At 37.1% G+C, this 24,007-nt stretch overlaps 1 pseudogene; it reads right to left on the bottom strand.

Moving 5' to 3' along the window:
- The window catches only part of LOC138333274 (cAMP-dependent protein kinase type II regulatory subunit pseudogene), a 64,063-nt pseudogene that overhangs the window by 10,465 nt on the left and 29,591 nt on the right, over positions 1-24,007 (bottom strand).

Raw genomic sequence — 24,007 nt, 5'->3', positions numbered from 1 at the left:
TGGCACCCTATTGTCCCCAACTTCTCGTATTAACATCGTAAGTTTACCAGATAATACGCCCAAGCAGTAAGCCGCATTGAATGGACGGTCATTGCACGTTCACCAAGTAATGGACGCAATAACAGCACGATATTTGTTTACCATCGACTTCCAATAAACCTTAATATCCTCGAGTATTAACTGTATACACATAATATCTTACCTGTGTCCGTCAATCTCGTGGGCGATGTAGGGGCCCTGCAATAAAATCAATTTATTTTGCGAGCCTTATACGATTGTCAAGAAATTGATCTCAATATTATAGGTTTCTGTACACAGTGAAGTGAAATGAAATGGGTTGTGTCAATGTTATTGTTCAGCAAAAGTTCATTTATATTTCTTTATTGTACCTTAGTGGAAATACTCCATGGTTTATAGAGCATTACGATTGACTTTAATAAGAAACGCATATTAAATGAAACTTACATTCTTGTAATATATTTTAACAAGAGGCCCATGGGCCTTAACGGTCACCTGACATCCAATAGTAATTTGTCATTTAAGGTCCAACATAATGGCTATGAGGGACTTTAACACATGGTGTGTTAATTTTTCCCCTCCTGTATTCAACACAGAAGCTGAAGTAAATATGAACTGATGTTGATGAAACTCTGTATGCAATGAGGTCTTGGATGAATTTGCATACTGGAACAATTTATCATAACTGACATATGGTTGATATTTTTCTTTCTAATTTTATCATCCTATGGTCAGGTGACCTAAAAATTTAAGCCATTTGGACCCAACTGGGCTCCACCCCTCAGCCTTTGGGGATGAGACAGGGTCAAAATGACATAATAGCAAAATGTCCTCTTGTGGTTATAATGTGAATCAAAAGTTTGAACAATTTCCAGTAGAAAATAAACAAAATATACCCAAGAAGTATTCAATATAAACTATAGCAAACTTAGCCTCCTCCCCAGGGGCAAACAAAGAGGCCAAGAGTTATAAAATTCACAATTCTGATAAAGCACCACAATATCTTTAGAACACAAGGTCCAATAATAGCATTATTACAAAGGACATGAACTCTATAATATAGTTACCTTCGAAAAATTCCCTTTTTCAAACTCATCCTAGATTTTGTTGATACAAGGCTACATACAGAGTTTCATCAAAATCAGTTCACATTTACCAAAGTTATCTTGTTCACAAGCACAATGATAAAATTAGAACAGAGGGCAATAACTTATACGTTACTGTCGAATAATTCCCATTTTTGAACTCGTACGAAATCTTGTTGATATAAGGCTACATACAAAGTTTCATCAACCTCGGTTAACATTTACTCAAGTCATCATGCTCACAAAGTAAAGTTAACGCACGATGGACAATAGGCTATTGCAGTAGGTCACTATGACGTATGGTCAGGTGACCTAAAAAATAGTAACAGTAACCTTGACCTTGACCTGGTAATCCTGAAACTGTATCTTGTCGAAAATATTATGGTCCTTTAAGTTTGTGTGAAGTTTGATCAAAATCACTCAAAGAATGAAGCCGCTAGAGCACTGAAAAGGATTTTCTAAAAATAGTAACGGTGACCTTGACCTTGACCCTGCAACCTTGAAACTCAAACTTTTCCAGTCCTTTGTATTTGTGTGGAGTTTGATCAAAAAAACTCAAGGAATGAAGCCGCTAGAGTGCTGACAAAGAAATTATCTAAAAATAGTAACAGTGACCTTGACCTTAGTCTGGCAATCTTCACACTCAAACTTGTCCGAGATATTATGATCCTTTGTCTATGTGTGAAGTGTGATCAAAATCACTCAAGGAATGAAGCCGCTAGAGTGCTGATAGGGATTTTCTAAAAATAGTAGCAGTGTCCTTGAACTTGACCCAGCAACCCTGAAACTCGAATTCGTCCGAGATCTTGTTAATATTAAGCTACATACAAAGTTTCATCAATCTCGGTTCACATTTACTCAAGTTATCGTGTTCACAACAAAAAGTTAACGCACGACGAACGACGCACGACGCACGACGGACGACGACGGACAAAAGGCTATCGCAATAGGTCGCCATGACCTATGGTCAGGTGACCTTAAAAATTTAAAACAAACTCCATCCTCGGAAAAGAAGAAATAGAAAACGACCCCAATAAATCATCTGCTACCTACTGATCTGTACTAACCATACTCGACCTTTATGGCCCTGCATATGATCAAGTCATTCATCTAAATCTACAAAATCACTCGCCAAATTAAGAACTACCAGTCCTTCTAGTCTATGATTAACCTGACTACTTTGACAGATCTGTAACATTTTAGTTATCCAGAAGACGACTTCAAGGTTTTACAATATGTGACCCTAAGTGTTTTGACTTGGTCTATATAGAAATGTCATTGCAAGTAACATCTCAATTTATTTTAATAAATTTTAGAGGAATTCGTAATGTATTTGTCTCTTGTGTATATATTTACTTCCAAATGTCCTAACATTGTCGCCCACCATGTCTGGACTTTTGGTAGATTCCACGTAACAGAAGATATGGACAATGGGTCTGCAAATGTCAGCCATACAGTAATAATAAAGTCATTACCAAAGTAAGCAGCTCCTTCTAAGCACTCGACACACAATGCCATGCACAGGGGAAAATTTGCTGATTCTGTGTGGATAGCATATCAATAATACTATTACAACAGTCTCCGAGCTTCCCACATATACTAACCAGCATACTCTAAGTAATTTATACGATTTTCTCAGTAAAATTCTAATACTAGATTTTCTCCACCCAGCTTGAAACTTAGTACATAGGGTTACTGCAAGTTGGTCAATTCAAAATAAATAAAAGAAAAAAAAAAACAGAAATAAATCAATCAATCAAAATTATACAATATCATAAAAGTTAAAAAACGAAAGATACAAAAAAGTGTATTACACAAGATTTGTGTCATTGCCAAAAGCTTGAGAATATTGCGTTTAATAATACGCGTGTACGTTAGTAAACATGGTAAAAACCTCAATCCGAGTCATAATAAATGAAATTTGGAATGGTCTTTTAACAAAATATCTATTCCTGGTTATCCTTTAGTCAAACAATTTACCATTCTGTGAAACTTTACATCATGCACATGGATTTTCTGAAGTGCTTTATCTACAATCATTTGGCTGGAATTCGAAAATTTGAAGACCATCTAAGCCTTATCGCGAAGCCTGAGATTGGAACGTTTAGCATGGAATATCACAAGATAAGAGAATATTCTGAGAATATTACACAATTCATCGATAGCTCCCGGGGGTAGTTAACATTTCACATCACATGCTGGGCATGTCATTTACATGTTCCGTAACTGTCTGCACCCCCGGGGTTGCTACAAATCTAACCACTCAGACAGATCCAGCTTAGCAAACTCACGCCGGAACAAACATATCCAGCATCTGTACAAAACGTCTGGACCTCGTGACAAATTTTGATAAATAATTTAAGCATGGATATGTTTTCTGTAATTCTCTCTTAAAATCTAGTAAGGGCCAATGACTGAATGCGTTAATAGTTAATGTGGACTAGCTATATAGTATTCAATCAGGCTCTGACATTTCAGCCGGTGTCAAAGGACATTCGAAAGCTCTTTGAATGATCCAAAATAATTCATGGACATTATAACAAATGATGTGTAGAGTTGGTTCTTATAGCCACATCTTCAGCTCCTTAATGGCCGCAAGTGTGATTCTTGAACTGGTTGCACCAAACACGCAACTGTGATGGCAGCTGTTCATGACATTTGAACAAAAAATTTAGGGGAATTTTACACTTTATAGACGTTCTACACTAACAAAAACGGTTAGCTACTACAGATAATGTCAATAATACATACAATATGTTATTTGTGTATACTTTCTTTTGTGATGTGGAGTAATTTCGTGGGTTGAGATATTCACGGTTACCCAATGGAGTAAGAGTGGTAATATGTATGATTAAAAAAACAAACTTTGTATTTGTGATTCAATAGCAATAATTAAAACAATACAGTTTATACACAACGATTTTCGTCATTGTGTACATATTAATGCAAATAAAAGCTTCATAAACCTGATGAGCCATAAACCATATGAGCGAATATGATTTATACAGATTAAGGAACAATGAAAAATCAATTAGTAATTACTGAGCGAATAGATGTGAATTATTCTATCCTATCAAAACATCAAGGGAGAAGTTTCCCATATAAAATACACTTACAATGCTGTTCATAAGGCTGCAAAGGTTTTATGATATCGCCGAAAGGTCAAAACCTCGGAATGACACCAGTTCTAAAGGCCAAGTCTTCTGGTTTTTATTATTAATTCTAGTACGGCAACTCTGCAACGATGGAAGGTGACCGCGGGCGTTATAGGCAATTCTTAGTTCAACATACAATGTGGATAAAATATCAATGAGCAGTATCGAGTATGAAGTCAAGCTGGTGGGGGTTCTCGTGTACAACTACATGTAGTTCATCTATTTGGTGCTCTCGCGATCAACTGTTCGATATCTCGATGTGAAGAATTTCGATATCTCGGTATGACGAAGGCGCTCTCAGAAGGTTATACAAGTCTCGGAATATAAAAACCTGCGAAATTTGGTCGAACAAGATTTTCGAAAAGTCGTTTACAGGCATGCATCATTCTTCGTATAAAAACGGCTATTATGACAAGTCCGTCTATTTCCAAACACAACTTCTTTTTTGGTAAAACAAGGTCGTCTCGTCAAAAGCCGTTCCAAATGTGACCGGTTCCGTCTATATTGTCAAGTCTGGCTCGGTGTAATGATATCATACATAGGTCTGGGTATCAAGGCTAGGCCCTCTACCCGTCAAGGCACTAAAAAGTATTGATCGCAAAGCGACACGAAAAATAGGTAGATTCTTTCATCAGAGTACTGCTGTCGTCGATTTGATGAATTCGTCAACTGTATGGTCGAAATGTTACGAAACTACTCATCTACCCAGCATGCATGGTTTCCAGCGTGACCAAGCAAAGATCAAGCAAATCATTAAATGGGAAAGAATACATCGCACAGAGCACTTCCAGTCAATCATTGGTCTCTATGTTGTCGACAGACAATGATGGGAACCGCTGTGGCGGAACTGTAGTTAACAAAGCAGTAATTTGACATCACTAAAAGCAAAAACCTAGCTCTGTACAGACCTAACATCCCTGTGTTCGAACAACAGCTATCTCGTGCTGGGGAGATATATCGGTGGGTCGTATATGGAGTGGATAAGGAACCTTGTAAACAAAATGCTGGCCGCGTGTCACCACCACGTGCCTGACAGATAGGGGTACTGCACGCGCTTTGTCTTATAATGACACAGTAAGGCGCCAATGCCATTAACAGTTTCTTATCAACTTGGATGATGTGCTGGTCTTCACACGAACTGTCTGAAGGTTGTTTTAGTATAGGAAATAATGGTAAAGGTGTTATTGAAATGATATTACAATGTATGTCCATACATGTTTAGATTGAAAGTACAAACTTGATTAAAACAATGCAAGATGCTGGTGGGATTTTAATTGCACACAAAATCTATTTTTTAAACAACAGAACAAAACATTTAAAGGGTCCTCCTGCACATCTTTGTATTTTATTTCTTAAAATTTTCCGCTGCGCAGCGGCGCGTTTCCTAAAACGTTCAAGCACATACGTAATGTGCAAACCTTTCATAATGAAAATTCAATACACAAGAACGAGACTAAAAATGTCTATCAAGGGATTTCACTATTTCAAAAAGTGCTTCTTAAAAGATCAATTTATTTATATGTCTAAACAAGACAATCAATTCATTATTATTTTGAGTTACACAACAATGTGCCGATGGTGTGAATCCGGTATGTTCAGATCGAGCTGGGTTGTATAATGGTATTACGACACTCACAATAATTATTTCTAAATGCAGGTAACTTTAAATCGAAAAATTACCGTGTAAAGAACGCTTTAAAATCATCAAAATACATTGTAAAACTCATCTCAGCCATTCCAAATCGTAATATTTTAACCCCCAACCCCCACCCCCCACCCAGACAACAAAATCTTGCGTCTTCGGCGCTCGCAAATTCGTCAAAAAACATCGTAAAACTCATCTCAGCCATTCTAAATCGTATTTTTTTCCTGGGGGAGTCCCCCAAGCGCCCCCCCCCCCTCCCCCAAACACCAAAATCACTAAATCACACATTCTAAATCGTACAATTTTTCCCCCCGGATCCCCCAAACACCAAAATTTCGCGCCTTCGGCGCTCACAAAATCATCAAAATACATAATAAAACTCATCAGTCATTTTAAATCGTTATATTTTTCTAATATCTTGCTATGAAAAATACATTAAATCGCTTTGATGCATTATTGAAAATTCATTTAATAATAATAAAATATATCAGACTTGTCATAAGATTGACTTAACTTGAGCAATGCATTTGTAATTGAACATCACTGTGGTCCGAGCACTGATCTATCTTAAAGACGTGAAAACTAGAGAGAGTAATGCATTGTCTATCGAAAAAAACGCAGATTGGGGAAATTTAGGCACTAAATTAAAGCTTTTGTCAAAGCGGACCAAATTGTTCAGAAGGGAAAGATTCATGTCAAAACACATTGCTTTGCACCAGTCTACCACTACCAGACGGACAATTTGATTACAGTTTATTCTGCTAAACACTTGATATTATATTCTAAATACATACACTAACATAGAAAAGGAAAACCTTCAAACAGGTGAAAAAAATGTCACCGTTTATTAACCAGAAACATTTTACATTTACCTTAGCTAAATGGCTTGGTTAACTATTCGGAAACGAAAACTGAGTGTCAATTTAATTCAATCTCATCTACTGAACGTTCTAATATATCTTTTATACACAAACAATTTTCATGTCATCTGAACTTTATTCAAATCGATGCAATCAAAGTTCAGAAGTGTGTAAATTATAAGGCTCGGTAGTATAAGGCTCGGTAGTACTTCTTCGCAGCTCACCTCGTCGTTTAGGTAATGATAGCATTAAAATTAGTATAACGTCTTTTTGAAATATTTCCTTTCGAGATAGCCAGGAAAACGTGATTCTATATTCTAAATATATATACAAACACTGAACTTAAAATGTTTTTTTTTTGTCTCCTTTTTGTTATTTGTTTAGACAAGGTTTTCCGGGATAACATGATTGAAGACCACTTAGTCAAGGAAATATCGTCAGGTAAAAATGTCGTTAGTGAAATGTAAACCCGCGTGATTGATAAATGAAAACCCGCCTAAATTACACAGAAGTTAGCAGATCAACACTCCGCTAATGGTAAAACCTTAAAAATGAATATAACCAGGAAACAGTCTCCGCGAATACTTTGCACAGTTGGGTGTCCGTAACATTAACTTATATACAATGAACAGTTGCTTCATGGCATATCGGTCAACATTAAAAACTATTTTGCTCGAGAAGTTGGTGCTAATCTGATAAACTGTTTCCTGCGAGGTCGAAAGACGGGACCGACCGATGAACTGTTTCCCCGAGAGGTCTTCTGTCGGTTTCTCGGAAAAGAGTTCGTCTGGTCGGTCCCAATACCTCAGGAAAAGTGTTTTGAATGTTGACTGCTATGTTAGACAAGAACTGCAAAGCTCGCCTATTCAGAAGAAGTTGATGTTCAAGTATTTACTATTTAAAAATATCAAGCAGTGCCCTGAGTCTATATTATTTTGCCTCCAACGAAGTTGAAATGTCTTCTTTTGCAGTATAATTTTTTTTTAAATCCCTAAATAGAAACTTGCTTTAAAACTTTAACATAGATATATGACAAATTAACAGACTCAAAAAAAAAACTAAAGGGCCCCAAATTGGTTGTATTATCACGTTCAGCATCCATACACATTAGGAAAATAAAATCATAAACATTTATGATGACTTAAGCTTAAACAATTGACGAAACAGAAACTTGCTCAAAAACTTTAACGTGAAATGGGACGCCAACGCTGACGCCGACGCCGGGGTGACAACATTAGCTCCCCTACAGTCGACCTTTAGAAACCTATCGAAATACAAGAATCTACGTTATAAATATCCCGAGCGTTTCATCTTCATGTAGTGGCTGAACATTTGCGAATATAAGCAAAATGGCGATAAATTCAGCGTATGGTGTATGAGCGGAAAACATCATACTGAATTGATTGATATAGTATCAATTTATATGTAGATGTATTGACATTTTTAATCGAATGCAGAAGACCTTGCCGAACGCTGCCCAGATGCACTTCCGGTTAATTGCAGGTATTGTGCTCGTTCGATCCATGATCATGCGACAAGACGGAAAAGCAACATAATGTTGTGAAGTAATGTGCTCCTGAATGTCATTATGTTGAATAATGACGAAAAATAGATTTGTCTTCCATTTGATGTCACCACTATATCATTTGTCAGGATAAAAGGAGATGTTACAGTCGAGTGTGTGTTCATGATCAATGATCACTTGACAATCTATTGCAATTTGAGTCAATACAGACATCCACAGATGATGGGCTCATAGATATTCTGTAGGATAGGCTGCAAAATTTAATTAAAGTTTATAACCTTTCAATGTTCATATTTCAGTCAGAAGTCTTATTTTTGGAGATATAATGAACGGCTTACTCGTTCAAATTGCGTATTTAATGTAAAATATTGTGTGTCCGCGGAAAATGACCTGTTAACAAATTTGAAAATGTTATACTTTTTTCAATTTTCAGCTTATTAGAATCAAACTCTTGCTATAAACTCAATTAGCGTGATTTGTATGTGATATTGGTTGCTGATATTGAAGATCAAAATAAATTTACGTTTTCGTGACGATAGTATCCCTCTAAGCAAGAGGTACTGGAATGTGATTCATGTGGAGTGTCAAATTGTGTCCTTTCTACACATTTCATCACATTTTATTCTGATTATTTTGTCAGTTGCTTGATTAATTAAAAACAACATATTTTCCATCATTCCAGCTCATTAAATGTCAAGATTACGTTTAAAATTATATATAAGATTTATTATTATTTTATAAGAAATAAGAAAGGAACAGGAATGATGTAACCTACAGGTAATTTTTTGTATCTATGAATCAAATACCAGTGAAAGCTGAGGATTGGAGCTTACTGCTCACTCAAAAATAGACCTTTAACAAAAAATACAGTTTAACCTTCTGCCTTATACCATGTTAAATTGGAATATCCAGGTCATTAGTTCGAGTAAAGTTTAAAAACTTCTAACGATGGACGCCCGCTTGCAATACATTCTGGACAATGACTTGAGATAATGTATTATCATAAAAACCATATTATATCATTTATATTTTATTAAAATTGAGTCTATGTATCAATTTTGTTCCCCCTTTTTTAATATAACTTCAACCTAATCAATTTCGTTGGTAAATTAATATCCGGCATCCTGTTGAAATCTATTACAATTAACATTCCAAACACGTAACCTTTTTGGATAAATGGATAATCTCCGTGACAATATTCAAGTCGCGCAAGCCATTTGGAACCATTATCTTAACTCTAATATCCGCGCAAAGAGGTAGATAACCGCTGGTGTTCCTTTTCACAGCAAAAATGTGTATAATACTGTAATTAGATATCTGACGTTCATCATTTTATAATATGCATATCAATGTCACTGAGAATTGCAATATTTAACAAACAAATTCTTTGCAGAGGCGGTAGCGGGCGAGTGGTAAGCATGTTTGAAATTCCATCCTTGTTTCGCTCAATCATATGGTCGAAGCCCACATATGGCAGATATCATATACATTGTACCTGTGGTACGTCGGACGGTGCTTCTTCCCCGGTTACTCTGGCTTTTCTTCGACGCCACATGTAAGTGAACGTGGTTTAATGCAGTAAAACACGGTTAAAACAAACCTCTGGGACCACAAAAATAACTTCGTTAAAAGCATATATCGTTCGTTAAAGAGTACAGGAACATTGACGGGGAATGAATATAACTACTTTATAACCATGAATTCGTTGTAAGTTCTTTAGTATGTTCTTAATAACCGCGTATTACTGCAGTCCATGGAAGCCAAGCTGTCTAATTTCTCAGGGAAATTATCTCATCACATTTTTATGAAATGATTAATAAAATGTTTTCATATTCACTATTCAGAAAATGTTTTTGCCTTGTTTAGTGTTTACATTCCATTTTAGAAAACATTCGTAGGATAAATATAGATATGTTGACAGTAGTAGCTGGATTTACATTTTTATGATAACGAATAATAAAAACTGTCATAATAATAGTGACTACATCTATTTTTGTTTCGCGACAAAATATGTGGAGTTAATGAGTACGGCCTCTCATCATCACCAATACGTTTCAGAAATATAAAATTAAAGTTCATCTTTATCAAATTAACGTCAGAATATTTATATTCATGACCTTTTATGAATACAAAATACATTACCAAAACAAGTAATATTCTCTGTGTAAATCGTTGTTTTGTCGCATCTGATAGTCAACTTCTGTGTGGTATGTAATTAAGACGTCGCCGGAAACATAAAATATTTCTCGTTATGGAAATTAACGTTTAATTCATCTTTCAAAATTGTTTAGATAATGATGATAAGTTTAGCATTAACAAAAAGATTATTACTTTTGGGACTCTACAAAATTATCAAATTAATTTTACAGTTAAATTTTAAGAATCTAAAACCGTTTTGGTTAAGTTATGCAACTGTATGTATACTAATCAATGCCTTTCACTATGCCCTATAGATCTGTGACAGACGATATAAACCTAGGCACTCTGTATAAACAATATACTTTTCGCTTCATTCAACTCCTTTAGAGATCAGACGTGTCATATTGAAAAACTTAAAATCAAGTCTCATTGAAACCATTTAAATTATTTCAATGTCGTCAGCTGTAGCGTGTTTGAACGCCATTCCCAGGCTGTATGTGTAAATAGCATCCGTTCAATTCAATAAGCCATTTTCTTTTGATAATTCAACCATTACACAGTCATTAAGTCTCTCTTTCTCACTGACAGACGACGCGTTATTTACATTAAACAGGCGAGATGTTGTAATTTACTGTCATTCATGCTGGGCCGGTTAGACTGAGGGATTTATAATGTTGTACAGAGAAATTTGGTCCAATATTAAGATATATTATTCACATTAGTTTGTTCTCAAGTCAAGGACATGTAATTAAAGGGTGTGCATCAAGCAAAAATAACATTGAACAAGACTGAAGAAACATGTATAAATGTTGGTAATGTCAAATAGGACAATGATTTGTATTCTTCGTTTTTTGAGTACTTGAACAAAAGAATCATGTGAGCGTAAATAAAAAAGAAGAGAAAAATATATATGAGCTTTCCTACACTACTAGGCAAATACGTTCTCATGCACCAAGTATGAAAAACTATTGATGATTTGGCTAGGTAAGGGTTCTGTTCATAACAAATCGTACTCGAAGGCATGGCGTTTTTTTATAGTGGACAATATCGGACAAAAGAATTTGTTTCGGATAAAAAAACTAGCGACAGGCTGCAGAAAGTCGGACACCTTAACCAGCCACTGTAGACTTAAGAAGAAGAGCCGGCCTCAGAATGTCGGACACCTTAACCAATGAGCCACTGTAGACTAGAGAAGGAGAGCTGGCCTCAGAATGTCAGACACCTTAACCAATGAGCCACTGTAGACTAGAGAAGGAGAGCTGGCCTCAGAATGTCAGACACCTTAACCAATGAGCCACTGTAGACTAGAGAAGGAGAGCTGGCCTCAGAATGTCAGACACCTTAACCAATGAGCCACTGTAGACTAGAGAAGGAGAGCTGGCCTCAGAATGTCAGACACCTTAACCAATGAGCCACTGTAGACTAGAGAAGGAGAGCTGGCCTCAGAATGTCAGACACCTTAACCAATGAGCCACTGTAGACTAGAGAAGGAGAGCTGGCCTCAGAATGTCGGACACCTTAACCATTGAGCCACTGTAGACTAGAGAAGGAGAGCTGGCCTCAGAATGTCAGACACCTTAACCATCGGACAACTTGCAAATCAGCCATAGCAATCCTGGGAAGTTTGGCATTTTAACTAGTTTTTTAGCTCATCTATGGTAAAATATGTAAAAACATAACATCAAGCAGACGAATATATATACATGCATATAACGTAAATGGTGCGCATACCTTGCCGTATTGACTTACGGTTTAGTAACACACTGTAACATGTGCACAACCCATAACAACACCCCTGCGGCAATAAACCAATCAAGTTCAGTTAAAGTACACAATTAAAACCTAATAAAATCACAAGGTGAAAACTTCGAACTAAAAAAATCAATTTAAAGAATTTAAAATGGAAGTAAAATCTGCAGTAAGTAAGATTAAGTAACGTGTCATCTGTTAATAGCGCCGAGAGTCTATCTGGCTTGCTCTATAAAAACAAGCGATATAAAACAGGTATATTTACATCACAAAATCATTAATGTTCATGTACGTGTATACATTTGCAACCAGGTAACTATTTTACCTAAAGCAATACAATTTAAAATGAACATGTTTCCACCATCTAAATGATAGCCATTTCATGTCACGATCTTATATTAGAAAATTTATCCGAACATGTTCATTAAGGAGTCGTGTATTCATCATGTTATAAATAAGTGAAACCTGCTGTAAAGGACACCTCTGTATAAAGTACATACCCATCGATCTTATTCTCTGTGTAAAGGACACCTGTCTATAATAAATCTTCAATCTCATTTGTTGAAATTGTCTACGTTTTACCACTTTGTAAAGGACATCTCCCTATAAAGGACATTTTTAACTGACCTTTGGGTGTCCTTTATATACAGGGTTGACTGTAATGCAGTTTGTGTACAATGAACATAAAATTTGGACCGTTTATGTAGACAAGCCGGCTCCTCAAAATCGAAATGTCATATAATAAAAACGGGCATGTAAAAACAGCCCTTGCAATGCTTCGCTAAGGTATTTCAAAAACAACATAAAATCGCTAGGTCCGATATCGTTTCACAAACGAACCACTGTGTTATACGATATGCATTTGTCAAACCGTTTGCGTCACATAAACTTAAAAGCCTGAAAATGATCCTCCGGTCCAGAACCCACAATGCTTGTTTTCAACGCCGTGACGTCATGCTTTCGCAACTATTATAAATAATTTGTTGAACTCAATTTGAAATTGTCAGATTTTTGTTTCCGATGCCAATCAAAGGTTTGTGTTATAGGCCGTATTACAAACATAAGGCGATAGAATGGCATTCCATCTGCCGCTCATCCTGCAGTGTTGACAGTAAGCCTGTAGATAAGTTAATTACCTGATAGAGAAGAAACGGGAGCTCGTTATACGCCAATCCTAACAAAGATTTATATCGCACAGGAAATAATGAACCTATAACGAAAAAAACCTAACACATGTCTTTTTTTGTTTTACAAGTATTTCAGTTGTAAACACACACACACACAAATGGAAGCACGAGTTCCTGTTTGTGAAAACCAATCAAAAACGGTTTCTGATTTAGTTGTGTAGTTTTTTCAACATCTTATTGACAGTCAAAGTTTCGCCCCATGTTGGAGGTCAAAATCAATTCTCCTCTCTTCATGTCATAAATCATTAATCACAAACTAGCCAACTGCTCTATACCGTAAAGACATAAAAATGCAGGGACATAAAAACGCATATCGACTATGTATGAACACAGCTGCAAAAGTTGTATAATCCTAAGATAATATCTTATAATTAACAAGAAAAAGTCTTACCTGAACAATCGTAGCCAATTCAGAAACCATGTATGTTATATCCGATTGTCCAGACAGTTGAACACTATGTCAGGGTGCATTCGATTAGCTCTATTTTATACTTCCACCGAGACGATCACAATGCTGTGTACTGATTTTCAATAATATATCTATGAAGTGCCGCGTGTTCAGTCGATAACTCCGATAAACTATGACCAGTGAGCTGAATCTGTTGCTGCACCCAGACCCTGTCCTAGGCGACTGTCGCCGTACCACGTGACTCGTGTTTACACGTCCCGAGCTTTACGTCCTGATATGCTATAACAACTCCCTACACATTCAAATAATATCATCCTACTAAACCCAGTTATAAACGACAGTCGCGTGATGAGATTTAATAAAGCGGCGTTTATATAATAAAGGTGTAGATAGGAACTCTTTACAAAACAATCTCGGTTCGTAACATCGCGTTCGATTTACACTTACAATACACGTGCTCTCATAGTTCAGCGCGTTCGACTAGGAACATTTGCACATGATAGAATACCGATGATTGCCTTTAAAAGAAATCGATGTTATGAGCAGACTTGAATTGTTGTACAATGTTAGGAATGTTTGATAGAATTAAGGTCCCAATACAAAGATATATCTTACTCAAGGAAAGTCAATCGTTATAACACAATAATTACTTACAAGATAAACTACAACCATACATCTATACAGCTGTTACGTTTTACATTCAAGACACTTGTTATCACCCCATAACAACGAAACTAGACTGTGGATTGATTACATGGTCCTCACAAGATCAGCTACCGACGTCATCTTACAGAAATAACCCAGATATGACGTCACACTCGCACTACTGTGGCCAACGACTGACGTCTCATTATCAAGATCAACAAGTGACGTCACTTCACAGAGGTCAAAGTGCCGTATTATGTCTAAAATGTAGGTCAACTCTCTACAACACTTTGACACATTGTCAAATGTAGACGTGAACTTTTCGAGATCAATTTCACCTTTTTTGTCATTTTAAATTGACGCTTCAGTTCAAACGGTCACGGATTCTTTCTCAGATCAACTACAGACGTCACATTACGCGACCACATCACCAGGTCAACAACTAACGTACTGTCACAGACGTCAACAAAAGACGTCATATCAATAAGGTCAACAAACGACGTCATGTTACCGAGGTCGACAAATGACGTCACATAACAGAGGTCAACAAACAACGTCATACTACCGAGGCCGACAAATGAAGTTACATCAGCGATATCAACAAAATGGTATCACAATTTCAAGGATAATAATAACGGTGATATTACAGAGATCAAATATCGACCTTGAAATGAGAATGCGTAGGTTATTGTGACGGTTGGTTGATTTTATTGTCATGGTACAGAGATATCCACTGTTGCTGTGCTCGTTTGTCATTTTACTTCACCCCCACATATCTGTATACATCTACATACTTAAGTAGTGTAGGGAATATGGATTTCTTCGATTATGTCGACAATTAGTAGCCGAACCAGACCTCTGTGGCTGGTTTGGTCAAATATGTGAAGATTTGCATTCAGACACCATAGTTACACGCAACGCCCGATCGAACTATCTGAATAATGTGTCTGATGATACGAAGTACGTGAATTGTGTAATCTTTCGTATAGGGAGGGGGCATATAGCTTCATGATTTATTCTTTTAAGATTATAAAAGGTTCCAGCCTTCTAATACACAGTACATCGGATGCGCCATTCTCTGGAGGGTGTTCATTTAACTATATTTGCAATTTAATTGAATTGCCATCGCGTCATGTTGTGTTCGAACAAAGTCCCTATCATTAATTATCAATGCCCTTGTGGTATTACTACAGTTTGTGTCCGTATGCTTAAAATCAACACGCAGTCATTTATAAAGTAGAAGTATCAGAAACTGCGGTAAAGTTAAACAATGCCGGTCAAACATCACTTGACTGTCTTTTGTGTAGAATTTGTAGTAACAATGACAAAGATGTCTATCAATAATTTATGATTTGACGCCGGATCGCTACTCGTTCAGTTATTTAGTTAAAGGGTTAAACCCCTAACTCGATAGCTCTATCCTCGGAGAATTTACAACCATTTTATTGGCTAGGACTTAAGGTGTCGTAAACCCAATTATAGTTTATTGCCTGGCAGGGTCCTGATAGAACGTTTTACATGAGCTTGACCTATATACACTTTCAGTATAGTGAAAAGATCAACTTCAGTGAGTTACAGCCATGGAGTGTGAAAGCCAAAAACTAATTGTATTCCCAAAAGCGTACTTTCAAACATGAACTGTAATGATTAGTAACTGATGTTTCTGAATCAGCACTAGATGATATATCCAGTGCAATGTAAAGACATGTGTAGGTCATTTTCAAATGGAGCAAAAGGTCGTAAGTCAAAAAAGGAGACGTTATTGGCCACCTGCATTAAGATAGCAAGGGAGACAACGTTTGGTTGTAATCAAGCAAACTCTTAGTTCTTCAAGTATTTTACTGACTATGGTTAGAGTGACCATAGTTATAAAGGGTCGTCTCATTGAAAGATAATGTCAAATGGGACTTGACACTGTATGGCTTAGAAACCACATTTTGATATATTAGAGTTATTTCCCTTCGTTTCACTCAGAAGAGAATTAATGTAGTTAACTCTATATAAAAGTGAGAAATCACAAATGGGTTGACAATAACAATTGACAAGTGACTTTACTTATGTTGCCGGTGGTTTTCATCATCATTTAAACCTGGTACATTCTTAATATATACAATAAGACTTTTAAAATCAAATAAAAAGACAGTAAAGTATAAGACTTTGGTAAATGCGTTTTTCATATTTTGTGAAACTATCAAGACCTACACTGAACGATGCATCAACACTAATAGAATCTTTCACCCCCTTTGGGGTGAGACAAGAGAATCTCAACCCGAGGGGCAAGATTCCTAAGTTGTCAAACACGAGGCTGTGCCGAGTGTTTGACAGCTTAAGAATCTTATCCCGAGGGTTGAGATCTCCTGTCTCACCTCAAAGAGGGTGAATGATTCTTTTTCTCTTACCCGTGCACCACTTTGTGTCTTTAAAAAAGTGTCACTTATGCAAGCGAGGTTGACGTGAGCTCAATATGTCGCCGTCTTCGCCGTCTTTGTGACGTCATTTCATTGTTGTCGTGACGTGATAATACTATTACCGCGACGTCATGATACTGTTGTCGTGACGTCTTACCATTGTTTGGCACGTGTAAAGATCTTATGTAGGCTGTCTTTATCATAGGGTGAGATTAATAGAATCTTTCACCCCCTTTGGGGTGAGACAGGATAATCGCAACCCGAGCGGTAAGATTCTTTAGTTGTCAAACACGAGGCTGTGCCGAGTGTTTGACAGCTAAAGAATCTTATCATGAGGGTTGAGATCTCCTGTCTCACCCCAAAGAGGGTGAATGATTCTTTTTCTCTTACCATGTGCACCACTTTGTGTCTCTTATAAACGGGTCACTTATACATATATATAAATATGCAAGCGAGGATGAGGTGACCTCAATTAGTTGCCGTCTTCTCCGTCTTTGTGACGTCATTTCATTGTCGTGAAGTTATAATACTATCACTATCGTGTAGCCTGTCTTTACCCTAGGGTGAAATAGAAAAATCTCACACCGGTAAAACTGTGGATATCCCTGTCCGGGTGAGAGAAAGAAAAATCTCACACCGGTAAAACTGTGGATATCCCTGTCCGGGGTGAAAGAAACAAAAATCTCACACCGGTAAAAATGTGGATATCCTGTCTGGGGCAAGATAATCTATTAATATTATATCGTATAAGTTGTATAAAACATAAAACAGGACGTTAATAGCAGCTTTAGGATGATAAATCTGAATTCTAGTGAACTGAAATGTAACCTGCATTGTGACATATCCTGATGTAGAAAGGGCCCCAAAACGATTCGGTGCAGCTTAAGATTGTTAAACAATAAATTGCGAAAAGAAAAACGTATTAAAATTATAATCTCAGCACAAACAATTGAAATATCCATTAAACGTAGGTGTAGATGATGTGATTGATCGGGCTCTGTCACGCGCACTTTTATACCAAGGGTAAATTATGTCAGATACACGACTTTACATGGTATTCTATCTATTACCGCTGACAAATGTGATGGAAAATTGGTTTAACAGCGGCCAACCGGGAGTCACGCGCAATAACTCGGCGCGCGTGCTTCTACGTCACTACCAGTTTCCGGAACCCCTCAGGTACCATGGTTTTATCAATTAGGGATTATATATTCGAAATAACAATTTTTTTGTTGGAAACACGTAAAGAATTACATATAAGCAAAAGAGGATAATTGTTTGCAGACATTCATATCAAGTCCAGATATCTCTTGACACTGCTAACGGCTTGTGTAGTTTAATCTGGTTTTCAAGAAGTCATATCATGTTACATTAATCTAAACAAATGCATGTATCTGTGTCTTCCATCTATTGATACTCAGTCATTTATGACAATTTTGAATCCGTCTGTAATAAAACCTGTTCTTTCAGAGTTGTTACTGTATAAAAGAAGACCGGCATCATAATTGAAGAGTAACTTCTGTTTGCCTTCCGTCGTGGTGACGTTTGGTCGTCTCGAGACAGAATTCTATCAATCATATCGGGATAAACTGCGCCTCGTCACCAGCTGATTGTATCGCCACCCACATAATAAAAGTCTTAAAATCATATTTGTTATGGCAGATATTCGAAAAACAATCCATAAACGTTTTGTTTTGGACATAAGGACGATCAAATAAAGGACTGCCAAATAACCAGTTTGGAACACAGGTCCAATGGCGTCACGTACAATAATTCGGAGCAAAACAATTGATTATGATTTTTATAATTCCATCTTGCTTGTACAGAATTTGTATATGCTAATTTTCAAGAAAGCATCCCATAATATCAAAATATGACATTGCCGTTTGTAACGGCGCATCTGATTGGCTGATACGATGGCGTAACGATTTCATGGTGAAAAAAGAGTCCCTTAGAAATTGATGAATTTCACGATATTGTGAAGTATAATCCTGATCCTGATTAAACAGTTAAACTACAAATCTTTATTTTACACAATAACGCACGCGGTAGTCGTAACATATTGGAGTTTATCAGAATAGCTTTGCATTCTTGGGTCATGAGTTCGAGTGTAACGCGATAGTTACAAGGATTTTATTACTTGTCGTGGTTTTCAAATTACCCAGACTGTTAATATGACGTAGAATACCAAACTAATCTTAATTAATGTTAAAAGTTATCCTGAACATGCTGTTCATATTTTGTTTACAAACTATATTAAGCATGTACAATATAAATTTCACATTGCGTAATTCTCCCAATTCATCAATGTGTTTTTGTAAACATTTATTGCGTGCGGTAAAATTGATTGAAAAGGTGTCATGATGAGAAAGTACAATAGCTCCACATGGCCCCAGTGACCCGACACTTGCAGCCTGTATTATATAAATAGAGAAGGACAAACTCCTGTCCTGGGTGATTGAGGGATCAATTTCTCGACCCTGGTAAAGAGGGTGACATACTCCAGGGATGAGGATGGTCAATTTCTCGTCACGACCTGGTAAAGGACATACTCCTGTCCTAGGGCTGGATCAATTTCTCGTCACGACTGTAAGGAATACTCCTGTCCTAGGCTGATTGAGGGATCAATTTCTCGTCACGACCTGGTAAAGGACATACTCCTGTCCTAGGGCTGATTGAGGGATCAATTTCTCGTCACGACCTGGTGAGGTGAGTTTGAAATCGATAACGCATAGAGTATCTGTCCTCTACAGGGCACTCGCCATTATGACGTCAATATCTACATCCCCAAATTAATAAATCATAACGTCTTGTTAGTGGCCGGTAATGGTTTAATGAGGGTAAATCCCTCCATGATTGTTGGCTTTAGGAATGGTCTCCACGTTTTGCTTGACATTGTTAATTAAGTATCACAGTTTGACCAACATTACTTACCTTTGAGATTAACTTAGGAAACCACGTCAACCGGCATTATTTTGTGGTCTGATTTATCAACAATAGCCCGAATGCAGTCTTATCTGAAATGGAAGAGAGAGATGTAACTACAACATTGTATAGTATCTGGTATTGGCAGCAGTCTATTTCAAAGAGGTGTTAACCTTATTTAGTGGTTTGTTCAGTACGCGATAAGGCTTCACTCTGGTACTAGAAATGCCAAAACCATTAAAGGAAAGGGACAAAGAAGTATGTCCGTCTTGGGACAAGATGATCGACTTGATAGGGGAAGAATGAGTTCAGGTAAAGAATAGGAACATTGTAATAGCCAATCATGGAGCAATGTCAGGGACATAATTGTTGATTTTGGGGAAAACAGGATGTGCTTGAAACGTGTGGACTTGATGGCCTTTGGTTAAACAAGAGCAATGGTCACCGTGGTCATTTAGGGGGGCAAATAATATTTTATGGGCATGTCTGGTGCTCATTGCGAAAAGAATTGGGTATGGTTAACCAATTTCTGGTAGGTAAAACGTAGAGCGACACAGAGACCAATTTGGGGTAAGGAGTGGATGGTTATCGATAAGGTAAGGATACGGACATGGATGGACAGACCCAATACCAATAGGAAGTCTTGATGGCCAATTTGTTAGCAAATGATAGGCGTAATGGACAAGCATGAGGCAATGATATATTCAAATGACTAATCAATGGGTGAATAGAAGGGCGTGGTAGTCAACTATGGGGAAGTAAGGGGTGTATTATTTGATAGGAAACTATGAATATCTAAATTGACAGATCACCAGAGGAAGTAGGAAAGATGGTTGTTTATCGAATAAGAGAAATAAGGGAAGTAGCTTGGTCGTGAAAAAGATACAAGTTTCCGTCAGGTTAAGGCTTACATTGAGGAGAGCAGTTTGATCAGATATAGAGACCAGAAGTTAGTGGGAATTAGACATGTTACCAGTTTGGTTAAAAAAAGATACTGCAACGTGAAGAAATACATTATTCCTAAGTCATCTTTATAGAGACGTTACCACCTGTGCATGGACATGGTATACAAGACCAAATTGAATTATTCAACCTTTGTTTGAACACTAATGATTATGCTAATGTGAACATATAGTGTCGTTGGAAACAAACAACACAAATTAAAAACTGTGAGTTAAATGAAAGTTTGAGTAAACGAATGTTCTGTTAGCTGATTCTATGACCTAGTACAATCCATAACTTACTAGCAACCAGATACGACACTTGATTAAGACAGAGTAACATTACCGTAAACCATTTCCTCTACAAACACAAGAGGCGTGTTTACAATTAACTGGTAATCTGCAATAGAGCCAAAGTTTCGAATGCAGAAACCAAATGTCAACACAAAAGTGTCACGGGACCTTAATTAAGGCGACATTCGCTGTTTTAATTGTTTTCTATGCATTAAGGGTTAAATGTCTTTTAAACAACCAGGGTCATATGAGTAAATGTGTGAATGTGACACAGGAACACACGTTAAGCAATTATCAGGGAGAAGGGAGATAATGTCCGTCTTAAGACCCGTTAAATTCTGTCTATCCGTCCGTTCATGCACAATTGGATACTAGATGTTTTTTTTTTCCTTTTTCGAAACTATTGAAGCTGATTATTTTGAACTTGTTCAAGATGATTGGCTTTAATACATTTGTGAGAAATTCAAGAATATCATGGCCATGACTGGCTCCCCCATACTCCTTAGTGATTACTGACAAAACTGCCGACAACGAGGAAAGTACATATGACCTGAGATTTTCTGAGATTATTTTCTGATATGTATATGCATATTTAAGCACTCAATTAGGAAGACTTTCAGAAAAGTGAAGTGCATTAACACAAGTAAACCTAACTGCAACAAGTATGGTAAATAAGACTTCTTGTTTCCTCGTTTGCTTTCGTAAAAGTTTTTCTTTAAATTGTTTCGTTAACTACGGCAAATTATCTTCAGAATAACGGTAAATTGTACATTGATTTATAAATTATAAAGGCAACAATTAAAGTATATTGGAATGCTTCACGTACATACATGGTGATTTTAATTGATATATTCTATATATATAAATCACCGGTAGACTTAATGTTTGTTACCCGATAGAGTGGATCTGTTAATGAAAATATCCACTTCCTACACTTTTCAATTCATGTTATTGTGTAATTACCAAATTCTTGGCAAACCTACACGATACGCCAAAGCTAATTAACGTTATTTAAGATCACAAGAGGCGGGCAAAAACGTCATACACGTGCTCATGTGCACGTGATTCTCGTATAAATATACAATAAACCAATATAACTAATTGATGGATAGCAGAAAATGAACTAGTTTACGTGGTAACTGTATTGTAGCGATCTTGTAGTTGAAGTACCAAGATAGAATTGCTTATGGTGCACCGATAACCATATCTTGATGCGTTCAACAACAGTAATGTTAGACTGAATCTTACGAAAAAGATATTTAGATGATGCTGTTGATATCGATGCGAAGTACCTATGATTCATGACGGATAGAAATAATGGAAACAACATGAATGAAGATCAGCTATATGTTGGTTTGTTTGTTTGATTTATTAACGTCCTATTAACATCAACGGTTATGTAAGGACGGCCTCCCGTGCAAGGTGCGTGTTGTAAGGACGGCCTCCCGTGCAAGGTGCGTGTTTTGGGAGACTGCGGTATGTTCGTGTTGTGTCTTCTTATATACTCTTGCCCTTTTTATAATGCTATATATCCCTGAAGCATGCTGCCGAAGACACCAAGCGACACACCATCAGGTCACATTGTACTAACAACGGGCGAAGCAGTCGTCCTACTCCCTGTATGCTGACTGCTACTGAGGAGCAGAAACTACCACATTTATAGACTTAAAGTCTACTACCACTTTTATAGACTTTGGTGTGTCTCGGCCAGGGGACAGAACCCACAGCCTATCTCATAGGGGCGAGCGCTCACCAAGCAAACAAGTACCATTGTGCATAACGCTCACCAAGCAAACAAGTACCATTGTGCATAACGGTTATTATTTCCTTACACTTTTTACCCTAAAATGTGTATACCGACAATGACATTTTGATGCGTAAAAGGAAGATTATTGCAATTCCGGTTGTCACTTTATGTGACAAGTAAAATGCCCTTTCCTTCAACGTATTTACTTGATCATCAGTTTTAAGAGAATGTAGGTAGCAGCTTATGTCACACTTTTATCACAGCTAATAAGATTTGAGACCGTTAAGGTTGATAGCACAAGTAATTATGCTCCAGTATTTTATTCTTTGTCTTAATTTGTCCACTGAGGCATTTCTATATGTATATAACTGCACTGAATTACTAATGGCAGACAACGCTCCTTTCCTAGAGCATTATAAGGCTATGGCATTATTGACAGCGTAACTCGCAAAGTGTAAGAAATTCAATTAAATCTTTAAAAAAGGCATAAAAGGTTTACATTCCTAAATTAACGAATTGACAAGTTCACCTTTTAGAACATGCAGATTGTATTCTTACCGGCGGAATGTATCCTATAATGCCACACTCTAACCGAGAAATGGCGATCGAGGCCAATTGTCTTGGAAACGCATTAATTCTCGATTCAGCTCGAACGATCATCATCGCCTTTCTCCTAACGCAATGCGATAGCTGTCAGTGCCAGGATCTGCCTACGGGGCTTTCTGTGGCCAGCCAAGGTTAACGTCTTCTGACTGATTCCGTCTAATTAATACTATCCACTTTGCTGATTTAATTACGTAATTGTGTGAAATGGTTTTTGCTGAAGTACACTACGGATCCGGATATTTTTACGTCCGATTCTCACGCGAGACTCGACAGATTATGGAATTCCAGTCAGATGATGCGTTCTTTTCTATATGATTTAATGTACCACCTTTTTGTTTTAAGTGACGTGATTTGTTGTGAAGTCTGTGGCATAAAAAGTTACTGTTCAGTCTCAGACGAATACCAATACGATCGATGGTCCGTTTAAAATGGACTACAAGTCTTATGGCAATTGTCACTTCCGGATACAGCTGGGTCTTTAAACCATATCAATTTTATCTTTTATCGTGACTTGCAGAAAATAAAAATACAGTAGCTATGTAATATGATATCTGATGTTCAGCGTCCGGCAGTTAACACCACGCAGACGTTATTCACGAGTGCCAATCATGTCACGTTCTGGACAAAGGACGGCATTATATAGATTTCGCAAAAGTAAGGAACGACATT

The sequence above is a fragment of the Argopecten irradians genome, chromosome 10, assembly GCF_041381155.1.
Source record: "Argopecten irradians isolate NY chromosome 10, Ai_NY, whole genome shotgun sequence".
NCBI lineage: Eukaryota > Metazoa > Mollusca > Bivalvia > Pectinida > Pectinidae > Argopecten > Argopecten irradians.
The sequence above is the reverse complement of the archived record's forward strand: the minus strand, read 5'-3'. Positions and strand labels throughout refer to the sequence as shown.